This window comes from Dermacentor silvarum, chromosome 5 (genome assembly GCF_013339745.2).
Source record: "Dermacentor silvarum isolate Dsil-2018 chromosome 5, BIME_Dsil_1.4, whole genome shotgun sequence".
Lineage (NCBI taxonomy): Eukaryota > Metazoa > Arthropoda > Arachnida > Ixodida > Ixodidae > Dermacentor > Dermacentor silvarum.
In genome coordinates, this window is record NC_051158.1 from 56,997,704 (window position 1) to 57,010,151 (window position 12,448).

Consider the following 12,448-nt stretch of genomic DNA (forward strand, 5'->3'; position numbering starts at 1 on the left):
AGCTCGGGGTTCGCTTCGCGGCGTTGCCGTTGAGCTGCCGCGTCTCGTTCTCGAAGTGTAGGACCAGAGTCACGACGTTTGCGCTTACGTTCGCGCTCCTCCATACTGCAGTTCTAAGTGTAGCGACAGCGGCGCGGCGCTGGTCGGTATGCACCTGCGCGCGGTCGGTATGCACCGTGCGTGCGCTCTGCGAATGGTTCTGCGCATGACGTCATGCGTTTGCTCGGAGAGGGGTTTCGGAGCGGCGCCGGTGCAGCGCAACACCTGTGCGCGGTCGGTATGCGCGCTGCGTGCGCAACGGGGAGCTACAACGGCGACGGCGACAACGGACATTGTGAGAGCCTAAGGAGCTTCGCTCCTAAATGTACTCACGAATTAACGAAGGAATGTGACCCCATCTATCTCATTGAGAGTGTGAGCAGCCATGCCCACGCCACAAAATATTGTTTTTCTTCAGCTGGAAACTACGTATGCGCTAAGTTTACTTTCTATTTTATTCGTATACATATTATTTCAGCTTACATTGCTTCCAACCTCTTTATTTATGCAGATATTACAAATGATGTTCGATTGCTATATCCATACGTAACAAACGATCAATCAGAACGCAATCGGAAAGGCCCATATGTACAAGGAACTGAAAGTGAACTCACCGAGCTTGGGAAAACAGTTTTAAATGTAAGAAATCTTATATTAAACCTTATTTAGTTATTTTATTTATTTATTTATTTTATTTATTGCACATTGATAACTATTCTTCCGGCCTTAAGCACGAGTGGGTATTACAGAATGCGATACAGTGCACTTAGACAACAAAATCATCATCATCATCATCAGCCGATATTTATGTCCACTGCATGCAGGACGAAGGCCTCTCCCTGCGATCTCCAATTACGCCTGTCTTGCGCTAGCTGATTCTAACTTGCGCCTGCAAATTTCCTAACTTCATCACCCCACCTAGTTTTGTGCCGTCTTTGACCCGACGCTTAACCGAGCACAAGCTTTAACACTACGCCTCCTGCAGACGTGCACTTATCGTAATCCCTTCCTTTTAGATAAGATCTACCCCGATACTTATACTGATGCTTCTTGCCGCGAGTGTGGGGCGATAGCCACATTAGAACACGTGCTCTGGCTGTGTTCCCGATCACGCTCTATCAACAGGAACGACGTAGCCACCTGGTATGCGGCCCTCCGACCCCGCTTCTGGCTGACCAACTCTGGGCTGCCCAGCAGACCCGCGATGCGGCCGAGAGGCTTGCCTGTCGGTCCCTACGTGGGAGCAGCCCCCTTCGTGATGAGTCACGTTTCAACCATCTGGAAATTTTGCACGTCCACAAAGAACTCTCCCGCAAAATCAATGTGAATAACTCTGCCGACGACTTCATTTCCAGATCAAGTGCTAAAACGAACACGTTTTTAATGATAGTGAAATAATCGCATCAGACAACGAACAGATGTTTTTATTAGGAGAGAGAAAGGCGCCAACTTACAAGTCAAAGCAAACCACCTGGCTTAGAAAACAACGCAGAAATTTATACAAAAGAACGAAAATGCAGTGGTCCGCATAAAAGTATCGATGCTTTCGCGGACTTCGGGTTATTGGTACATAAAGGAAATGTATATCTGTATCTATAATTCTTTTCATCTTCCTGCTGTACCTATTTTTTTCTATTGTTTCCTTTGTTTGAAGCACGAAACTTTGTCATTCATGCCAAAACACTGCCTTGTCCCGATCAAAAGCATCTTTGCTTTGGCGGGCTGACGAATTACTCAGATTGTATTTTGTGTTGTAATAATAAAGAATGAATGAATGAATGAATGAATGAATGAATGAATGAAAATGGGGTACATAACAGAGCAAGCAGATTGAGGCCATTTGGGTGAGAAAAGACGCATGGTTGCGCTATTTGTAAAGCTGCCCCGTCCATGCTGTGCATTTTGCTTAAAACTTTTTATTCGTGATAGGCTGCGTTTGCCACTCAATAACACAATCCACACTGTTCCTATATTTGCTATCGTGTCCTTTCGCGCTTTTGAGATATCGCTGTCTTATTTATTTGTTAAAATGTTTTTTTAATTATTTGGGCACCTGATGATTTTTACTCTATAATCCTTTATTCTGCCTCCGAAAAATAAACGAAACCAGTGGCATAAGGCATGCTTTGGCAAGTTATGAAACTATTGCGTTATGGAATCACATTGTACTTATGCTAATAATTTGTCAAAGTTGTGTTCAGAAATTGGTATATATCGTTTAATTTTTATACAAGTTATGTCCTATCTTCTCAATAACTGACCTTTCGTCGGGAAAGGATTTCGTGATTGTATATTTTGTATTAAAACATTTACAAGGCGTTACACGGCTTTTTTCATTATTGTGTATTTGTGCGACGTAATGCGCACGAAACAAATACTCGTATAGCTCTCTACCGTGTTTAGTCGGCTTGTACATGGCTCATCCGAGAGATGCCACTCTATTGGTGGTACGAGGGGACTCGGGCTGTAAAACGGAGTTGTCGCCTTCTCTGAGGTCTTGCAAATGCTCATATAAGCTCGTCACTTCAGTGAACTATTTTTCGAGGTCACACGAAGTTTCCAGTGTAATTTTTATGAAAGGTAATATATATACAAATATATATATGGGTAGGATCAGGCCACTGGGCAGGCCCCAGCCACCCCCCCCCCCCCCCCCCTCCTCCGCCGGAAAAATTAAAACGTTCCGTCTATGTGAAGTCACCACGCTACATTTGAGTTGATGACGCCATCACGTCTCGACATCATGTCAAGCATGACGCCACCCCTTTGACATGGGTTTTGGTTCCATCGGAAGTTACCGCCGGATTCTTCGCTTCATGAACCATATCATGATTTTGTATCTATGAAGAATTTTCTCCATATATATAAAATGAGCCTATAGTTTATGTCCACTGCAGGACGAATGCCCCTGCCTGTGATCTGCAGTTACCCCTGTCTTGCGCTGGCTGACTCCAGCTTGCGCCTGCAAATTTCCTAACTTGGCCGCACCATCTATTTTCTGCCGTCCTCGACTGGGCTTCCCTTCTTTTGGTGTCCACTCTGTAACTCTAACGGTCCACCGGGTATTCATCCTATACGCATTACAGGGCCAGCCCCGCTCCAATCTTTCCTCTTAATGTTAACTAGAATATCGGCTATCCGCGTTTGTTCTCTGATCCATACCGCTGTCTTTCTCTCTCTGTGAACGTTAGGCCCAAAATTTTTCGTTCCATCGCTCTTTAAGCGGTGCTTAACTTGTTCTCGAGCGTCTTTGTTAACCTCCGAGTTTCTGCCCCATATATTAGCACCGGTACAATGCAATGATTGTACACTTTCCTTTTCAACGACAGTAGTAAGCTCCCCGTCAGGATTTGGCGATGCCTGTCGGATGCACTCCAACTGAATTTTATTCTGAAAATTTCGGTCTCCTGATCAGGGTCCTCTGTGAGTAATTACCCTAGCTATTCTTCCTGTTTACAGATTCTAGAGGCTGACTGGTGATCCTGAATTCTTGTTTCCTTGCCAGGCTATTGCACATTATGTTTGTCTTCTGCATATTAAACTTCAAGGAGGATATGAAAAAACTTTATTTGTCCAACGGTTATGGCTGTTGCTGCCCGGGGCTAGGCTGCCTGGGGTCTATAGCCGGAGAAAAATCTTCCCAGATCCTCGGCAATGGCCCTGGCCCGCTGGACGGACCACTCCTGGTCTTCGGGTGCCTCGCTGAGGAGGGCGGCTTGCCATCTCTCAGCGAGGCACCCGCTTCAGAGGGCCCTGCTGTTCTCTTCCCCCTTCCTCTTGGTGCTTCTTCCTCATGGCGTTGGCATTCCCAAAGCATATGGGCCATATCAGCCCGTTCGGGCTCGCACCACGGGCAGCTGGGCCACAGGCGGTGCAGGTGGTAGGGATTGGTGAAAGTGCCCGTCTGCAACCACCTCAGGTCGACTACCTGGGACCTGTCCAGCCGCCCGTGGGGTTGTGGATATTTCTTACGTTCTTTCCTGCAGTGATCAAGAACCTCTCGGTACGAGGTCAAAAACTTCTCGATATCGCGGTCGGCAACCCCGTGGCCCCCAGCTCCGTCCGCCGCGATTTCGGTTGTGTTGGTAACACCTCCGCTGGGGTCCCCCACAACAACGGCGGCGGCTGCCCTCTGGGTGATCGCGTCGCGGTGGGTAAGCTGCCTCGTTGTGGTTGGGTGGGATGCCGGTCTGTTTTCGGCCGTTTGTATTATTGTTGTCGTTGTTGTTGCGGCTGTTGTCTTTGTTAGTGCCAAGCTCCCCGACGTGCGCGGGGAAGCATTTGAGGGACTTGTTCGTAATCGTGCCGGACACGAAGTCCCCGGGTCTGGCGTTGAGCATGCGCGCCACATCCGCGGACACCCAACCTTTGGTGTAGTTCCAGATCGCTGATTTGGAGTCGCTTATGATCAGGCTATCCTCCATACCTCCGTGGAGTACCGCGAGGGCAGTGGCCATCTCCTCCGCTGCTTCGGCCGATGGCAGCTCTGACGCCCTGACTCGGGTCCTTCGCTTCGTATCTACGACCGCCATGGAGAAGGTGGGCGCCGCCGCCGTCGGCCGGCCATGTCGTTGATGTTGCCGCTGTTGCTGCTGCCGTTTTCGTCGTCGTAGTAGTAGTGATGGTGGTGTTCAAATCCCTGGTTCGTCTCGCACATTTCGTTGTAGTGGCGGTGGTAGTCGTCGTCCCCCGTCGCCATCAACGTTACCGGCGGGCGGCGGGCGACGTACGATATGTGGCTCAGCGCGTACGCCTGTATCAGCCTCGTCACGTCCCATGCCATAAGAAGCCAACAAACAAACCCTTTCTTCTCGTTCATTACATAACGAGGGCTCGAATCCGGCAACATTGATGCCTTCAGGTAGCATATGTGGGTTTATTGACCAGTTTCCATCACCCAAAAAGATCACGTGCTCGTGACGCCTGCGGCAGAAACGATGTTCCACATCCGCCCCTAGGTTTGCGAGTGGTGGCGCTGGCTAACACTCCCAGGGTTAGTTGTAAAAGATAAGTACCCCAGAAAGTGGATGGGAAAACGGCTCCGCGGTAGCTCAATGGTGAGAGCATCGCACGCGTAATGCGAAGACGTGGGTTCGTTCCCCACCTGCGGACAGTTGTTTTTTCATCCAATTTCATTTCCATTAATTTATCATTTCTTTATTTCAATTAGTAAAGTACAAGTAATTTCCGTTATCTTGTCCTTGGTGTCACTGTTTGTTGGCTTCTTATGGCATGATTAATAAAAATCGGGCCTGTCGGTTCCCTTTCTTCTCGTTCGTCACGTCCTGAGTAACACAGAACGTTGCGTAAAGGTTGCCTGATTGTAACAAATGTCAGGCAACGTTAAACAGCCAACCTCAACGTTGAATGTACGTTGCCAGTTGTACGTTCAAGCGATATCACAAATAAATGTCACAGCAACATCCCGACACCCACGTTGTCAACGTTGCATGTAAACATCAATTTAACGTATAAATGCTATTAATGTAGCAACGTTACAAAAGAGCACGATCCCAGAACGTTGCCGGATGTCACCAATATTGATATTAATGTGATGCCAGGCTGCTGTAGCATTTCGCATGTGTACGTTCATGCAATTATAAGATATTTTTATTTTCAACTGAACATTCATCTTTATCATACAGTAAGGTATAGGCTGTATAGTGGTTATGCAGTAATTATTATTTTCTAAGGAACACCATGTTATATTATGTTTATTGTGCTTCTCCACAGATAGGAACTGCTACAAATTATATTAACTAAATGGCAGAAGTATTCACATGACGAAAATGCTAATTGTTGCAACGGTTTAGCTAAAGTAGACAAAGTTACGCATAAACACAGAAGGCATGGACGATAGGTGCGCAACCCGCTCACATTCAACACACCGGCACGAAAGGAAATGCGGACGATACGGGCGTAACCTGCGCCACACGAGCTATCAAACCTCGTGGATTTGATCCTTCCCGACTGAAACAGTCACAACGCGCACGGAAACATCGCACACTGCACATGTGTATCTCCGATATCGTGTCAACAATTCCTGAGGCTACAATTCATGTTGACGACATCAGAAAGTTATTTAAAACTAAGTGGCGGCGTAGGAAAAGTAGGCAGCATCGCGAAACCTCTTGGATTGGCTTCGAGAAAGATTCGAGACAGCCCAAACCATTCAAATCACGCCACAGCGACGGCCAAATAAGGATAACCTAAGCTGATCTCGAAGGCCACGCTTTTGCTGGCTGCAGACGGCGGAGAAATTCAAAGATAAAAATACGTGATAGAATTGCTTTCTGCGCTAAACTATAGCAGAAAATATAGATTGTTTATGGTTATTTTGTCTCGAAACATCTATACGTAGTTAGGTGCAACCCGGCCCAAAATTTTAGCATGTGAGTGTACCGGTTAATATTTTTGGCATCACCGAGGCCACAACAGTCTTACAAGTGTGCAGGCGGCGCTGCTGTTTTTCCTCCGTGTTCTGTGATGGCGGTCGTGTGTGTGGCGCGCTATGATGCATTGCTTGATCATGTGTTTTTGTGTTTGCTGTAATGAAGTGGGTTGCAGTTAGCGTGCACATAAGTGCCTGAAGATACCTTGTGTCATGCTGCAAACTCGCCGTATGCATGGCGCGCCAGGCAAATGTGGACCAATGATTATATACCGTGGAGTGCGGCCCCATTGTTTTTCTTTGTGGAAAGTTGGGTGGACGTCGTAAAAAAATAATGTGCGTTAGCGCGCCTAGCTCGTCCACTACGCAGCGGCATGTATGCAGGGAGTAACATCGACGCAGCACCGGCAACTTGGAGAGCGCTTTGCGAACGCGTCGTACCATTCAAAAGGTAAGTAATCGTGCCGGCTAACTACACTCGTATTGTGCGAGCTTCTCGTGTTTGCATAGCGTGCTCGAACGTGGGAAATATAAGTCCTGCGACAACAGTGAAACCTGTGCTGATGCTTGCTGAACGCTGGTTGTCAGCACTTAGTTACGCAAGTTTATTGCTTCGATGCGAATTTGAAATATTGATAAGCGTTTTCTTCCGATGAGAAATATAACGTTCGGAAATAATCGTGTTCATCATGTGCGCGCTGTGCGTGATCTCCCGCTTTTCCGCTGAAGTTGCATAATAACGACTCATTTGCCTCTACACCAATTCTTATTCCAATGACGTTTCCTCGCCTATAAATGCTTCGACGTTGTAAATAGGGTGAGTCTATTCTCCCGGCAGAATTTCTCCCGACGCTCACCTCCTATTGGCGCTCGGAAGTCACATAACAAACTGCCGGGGAAAAACGGCCTGCAGGTGCGCCCTAACCTAACCTAACATAACCTAATTTCCCCTAATCTAACATAACATAACCTAACATAACATACCATAACCTTCCAAGAGCCAATAGGACCGAGCAGGAGGTGAGTGCCGGCAGAAATTCGTTGCAGAAGTTCTCCCGGCTGCCGGGAGAATAGCCACTGCCTTGTAAGTAATCTCTGCTTACGAAGTTTTCGGTTTACGACAGTTTTAAAGAAAAAAATGTAAGCAATCGCAGCTTTCTACTAGTACAACTTACTTTTAAAGACAAGATGTTTTGACATACCTTATACGTAACTAAACATGACAGGGGAAAGTTGCTTAAACTGAGTGATGAAAAAAAATGAACTGTTTTGTAAACAAACATTTCTTTGCTATGTGCGGCTGCTGCGTGTCAATAATTTTACTGTGATGAAACGGTCCCCATTATCAAGACATTCATCAGTGACTTCTACTTTGTGCTCTGTTGCCACCGTGCACTAATGCAAAGATTCTTTTCGTGACTATATTTAGATGCTTCATGCATGTATAGACAATTTCACAGCTTTATAAAGCCATGTGCCACTGCTATAAGTTAACACAGAACTTGTTTTATAGTGGCGAGGCTGTGACCCACAAAAGTGCCCACATAGCAGAGGAGCCACCAGACCCCTTGGCTATGCCTTTCGTAGCGCAACGTGTAATCTGGATGGTCGGGTTAGGTATGTATGTAGTGTACGTGCTCCAAAAAGTAGCATCTCGGTATCATTCATGTCTAAGTTAATCGACATTACTCAACACAGCTTACTAAATAGGTCAAATATTTATGCAACTTGCTGTTTCTTTGTGTTCATAGCTGTTATGCACACCTTATCGTGTTCTATTTCAAACTAGACCTAACATGTCCTGATGTTAAGTATTTTTTCTTGCATCAATCGCTTGGCTGCAATGTACATTTTAATTTTGCTTAGTACACACTCTATTTATCACTTTTTATTTTGGTTTTCTTGTTTTGAAACTCCTATGATGTAGGTTTTATTTTCGAATTTTTTGTCTTTCTGCTACACTCTTGTGCAGCTTCTGCGCATGTAAGAATTCAAAGCGTAGTGGGCCAAATATGTCATAGGTGTAAGCACACAGTGTGCTTACTATTGTTTAACATTCAAATTCACAATTATTCTTGTCTTGTTCCCAGAATAACTGCCACTGGCAAATACACATTTAATGAGCTTAAACTTCTTGAAATGATACATAAAGGCCAGTATTCACCGGCCTGTTGTAATGCTTTTGCTGCAGGAAATGTTTTCCAATAAACGTTCACAGTTGACAGTAGCACTTATTCCGTCCGTCTGGCCTAACTCTGTCCCGTCTTTCGCGCTTCACCACACTCAAATATGCATCACTAACGGGTCAAAATTCCACTCTTCTGATTATCATTGCTATTCTCGAGGTGAACAAATGAAAAATACACAATTCTGTAATCTCAAAAGGACCATAAAAGTATTTCTACTTTGCACTTCTGATCTACACGCACCAGTTGCATGTAGCTGCCTCTGCTGAGTGTGGCCTCCGAGATGGGATAGCATCCTGAGGGTTGGTTAATGTATACGTAGCACTGTCAATGCAACCGAGTGTGTTGTTGATGCGCAGTAACAGGTAGAGTCGCCTCTGCTAGTTGACGTTCGCAGGACCCCAAGAGTTGGTTGAATTATCCGAAAGATTGAATTAACAGTGGCAGAATAAAAGCAGGTATTTTTGTTTACCCGAGGTAGTCTGTAGTGTTTTCCTGTTTGCTCTTGAAGCACAACTCGAACGAGACACATCAACGAGTGCCAACATGTTTAACACTGCCTCAGTGTTAAACTGTAAGAAAAATTTAGGTTCTGGAAGTTTTGAAAAATAAAAGTAAAGTGAAGGCAAAGTAAAACAACTTCACACCAAGCGAAGCAGTAGAACTGTTTTTTGAATTTCTTGTTCTTCAAACCTTAGTAGCCACTGCTCGCATGAGGGGACACTGTAGAGGCTGAATTAACCAAAGTGACGTGCTTATGCATTCGAATAAGTGTGTTTTGTTCCATAGCAATATGTTCTTTCTTGTTTGGAGATTGCAGTGTGTTCGAAAGTAAAAATTCAAATTAACCGAGGTCAAGTTACTCAGAGTTGACTGTATATATATGTGTCATTTTTGTTGTATTGTTGTGAAGGTAGCCGACATAAAACTGCCTTTTGATGTGCTTTTTTTGTTATGGCGCGCCCAAGCTATGCTCTGATGAAGTACGGACTTGCCAAGTGGCATCTTTTCAAGAAAAGCTTACGCAAGAATATCTTGTACTGCTATAGTGAGGAATCATAGAGCTATATCATGGATGTCCACAAAGCTGAGGACTCGCCCAAAATAAGATGCAAGTGCTACAACACCAGTTACCTACTCTACATCCCACTCAGGCAATCGACTGATGACAAAACATATATTGTGGGAGTTCCGCAGGCTACACAGACATTGTGTAGACATATCTGAAGCTGCACATTAGGACTTAAAAAAAGGTCAATACCCAATAACAACAGCCCACGCGACACTACAGTCCTTCACTACAGTCCACGTCTACAGTCTACTTCGACACTACAGTCCACGCGACACTTCACTCCTTGTCTGTCGTACTCACTTCGTCCCGTCCTAGCGCTGTTTGTTTCCGTCCTAATGATGTACCAACCAGCCCAGACCAGCACACTTTGTCTGGGACTTCATACACGAGGCATGGATGGACCATTTTTGTGATTTCTCTCTTTCTCCTCTATTTACCCCATTTCCCTATATAGTCTTTCAAGCCAGTAGTTTCTATGCACGTACAAATTTATCGGTGACTTGCATTGCAGACGTAGGCAGCGACAGAAGAGTCAAGACGACAGACAAGCAGCAACTTTTAACAAAACGATTTATTTTCGCCGACCCATGTTTAGAGCCGTCAGTCACCACATTGCACCTGCGCAATTCGCACCCTTAGGAAGAAAGTTTACTCTTTCGCTGACAAGTGTACAGATGGTGTGCTGATACACACAGAGCCAAGTCGAGAAATCTTTTCAGCCTCAATTATTTCACGTGTTAGTTGATCACCGCTTCTGCTGGAAACAGTACACTGAGCAAACGACGGTGCACAGTCAAACGAACTGCAATTACATTCAAGCCTACCATCACGCACGTTTTTCTTGACATTGTATGAGTGTTCTCTCGGCCAGTCATTTATACAGCGTCCCATTTGACCTATGTACTGTTTACCACAAGAAAGAGGGATACGATAAACCACGTTGCTAAAACAGGTGACGAACGGAATTGTTGCATATGTGTGGCGTGCTGCGACATTGCCTTTGATTACACAACTTTAGAATGATATGCAATATTCTTGATATTGTGAGAGCTTATGAATGTAGAGTATGACGGCCATTTTTTATGCCTGTCAGATGCAGTGACCCCATGACCTCTACTCTGAAAAGCGCCTGCGCCGAGTGGTTGCCTTGTGGTCACTGCATCTGACCGACATAAAGTGGCTGTCATACCATACATTCATAAGCTGCAGTATCACGAAAACTGCACATCGTTCCAAAGTTCAAGTTGTCTTCTCTGCACCTCAGAAGCTTATAAAGTTTTGCAATCAAAGGAAATGTCGCAGCGCAGCACACAAGTGTAATAAAAAGCACAAAAATCCGTTCGTCACCTAGCTTAGCAACATGGTTTAGTGTACCCCTCTTTCTTGTCGTAAACAGTACATAGGTCAAACAGGAGGCTGCATCAATGACCGGCTGTGAGAACACTTATACAATGTCAAGAAAAACGTGTGTGACAGTTGGCTTGCATGTCGTTGCAGTTAGTGTGCCTGTGAACCATTGTTTGCTCGGTGTACTGTTGTCAGCAGAAGCAGTGATCAACTAACACGTGAAATTATCGAGGCTGAAAAGATTGCGCGACTTGGCTCTGTGTGTGTCAGCATCTGTACACTTATCAGACACGGAGTTGACCTTCCTAAGGGTGTGAATTACGCTTGTGCAATGTCATGAGTGGCGGCTATAAACTTGGGTCGCCGAAAATAAAGCTTTTTGTTGGAAGTTAGCACATGTATATTGTCTCGTCTTTTCTGTCGTCAATATCTGTGCTGCAATTCACCAATATGTTGTACCAACAAGTCAAATTTATTCTTCACTCATTGGAACTTTCTTTCATCACGAAATAAATTTGGGTTTTGTACCGTGGTAGAGCATTCACTTCATTTGTTAATTATTGTTCTCTTCCAAGACTGAACTGAATGTAACGAGCAGCCGTGGCATTGCAAGGAAGCTTTATGTTAAAGGAATATATTGATACTAACGTCTTAACTGCTTAGCGCAATAAAGGAAGTTGTGGGTATTGTTTATTGTGCTTTCCTTGCTGTTGTGTCCAAACATATGGATATAATGGTTAGGTTTTACTGAAATTTGCTTTTAATGTTTTGCATTCTGCGTAAGGTCACTATTGTTTGTTTCACAGTTATGTGAAACTTAAGTTGTTTGTAAGCATTTTCATAGCCTGTTTTCACAGTAAACATGGCTTACTTCAGTTTTTCAGATGGCACTTCATAGTTTGATGTAATTCATGTCTCTACAGATTACGGCATTATTGACTTGGAAACCAGTGAGGCCTCTGGATGCAAGTAAAGCTACCGAGGGAAGCATGTGTGCGTCGCTTGTGCTGCTGGCCATCCTCTGCAAAAGTGAAGGCTGGCTGTCAGTGCTTGGATGACTTTGTTACTCTACCCACTGGGCTGTGTTGACTACTTCACACTTGTAGCCATGTCTGCAAGCTTAGGCAAAAAGACCGGCTGGATACTTGGCAGGACATAGTATCCAACCGCAGTGGTACTGTGCTGTGTTTATGTGCATTACAAAGTGAAGAAGGAGTGTATTTGTGCTGTTATTAAGAAGTATAAATTGTATTCTGCCATTGAAATAAGGGAACTCGTCAAAAGATAACATTTCGAAGTCTGACCTAAATGCGAAGGCAACATATATTGTGTTGTAGTTGTAGCTGTTAGTATAGTGTCTTAATATACGATACAAGACCTTGATGTTTAATGAAAAATTATTTAAAGTGTTAT

General features: G+C 44.8%; 1 protein-coding gene across 1 annotated transcript in view; it reads left to right on the plus strand.

The window, feature by feature from the left end:
- Positions 1-12,448, plus strand: part of LOC125945637 (uncharacterized) — a 135,081-nt gene that overhangs the window by 21,795 nt on the left and 100,838 nt on the right. Inside the window, exon 4 of the mRNA XM_049667845.1 lies at positions 551-678. The gene's annotated coding sequence lies outside the window, so the exon portion shown is untranslated. The remainder of the gene's footprint in view (positions 1-550; positions 679-12,448) is intronic.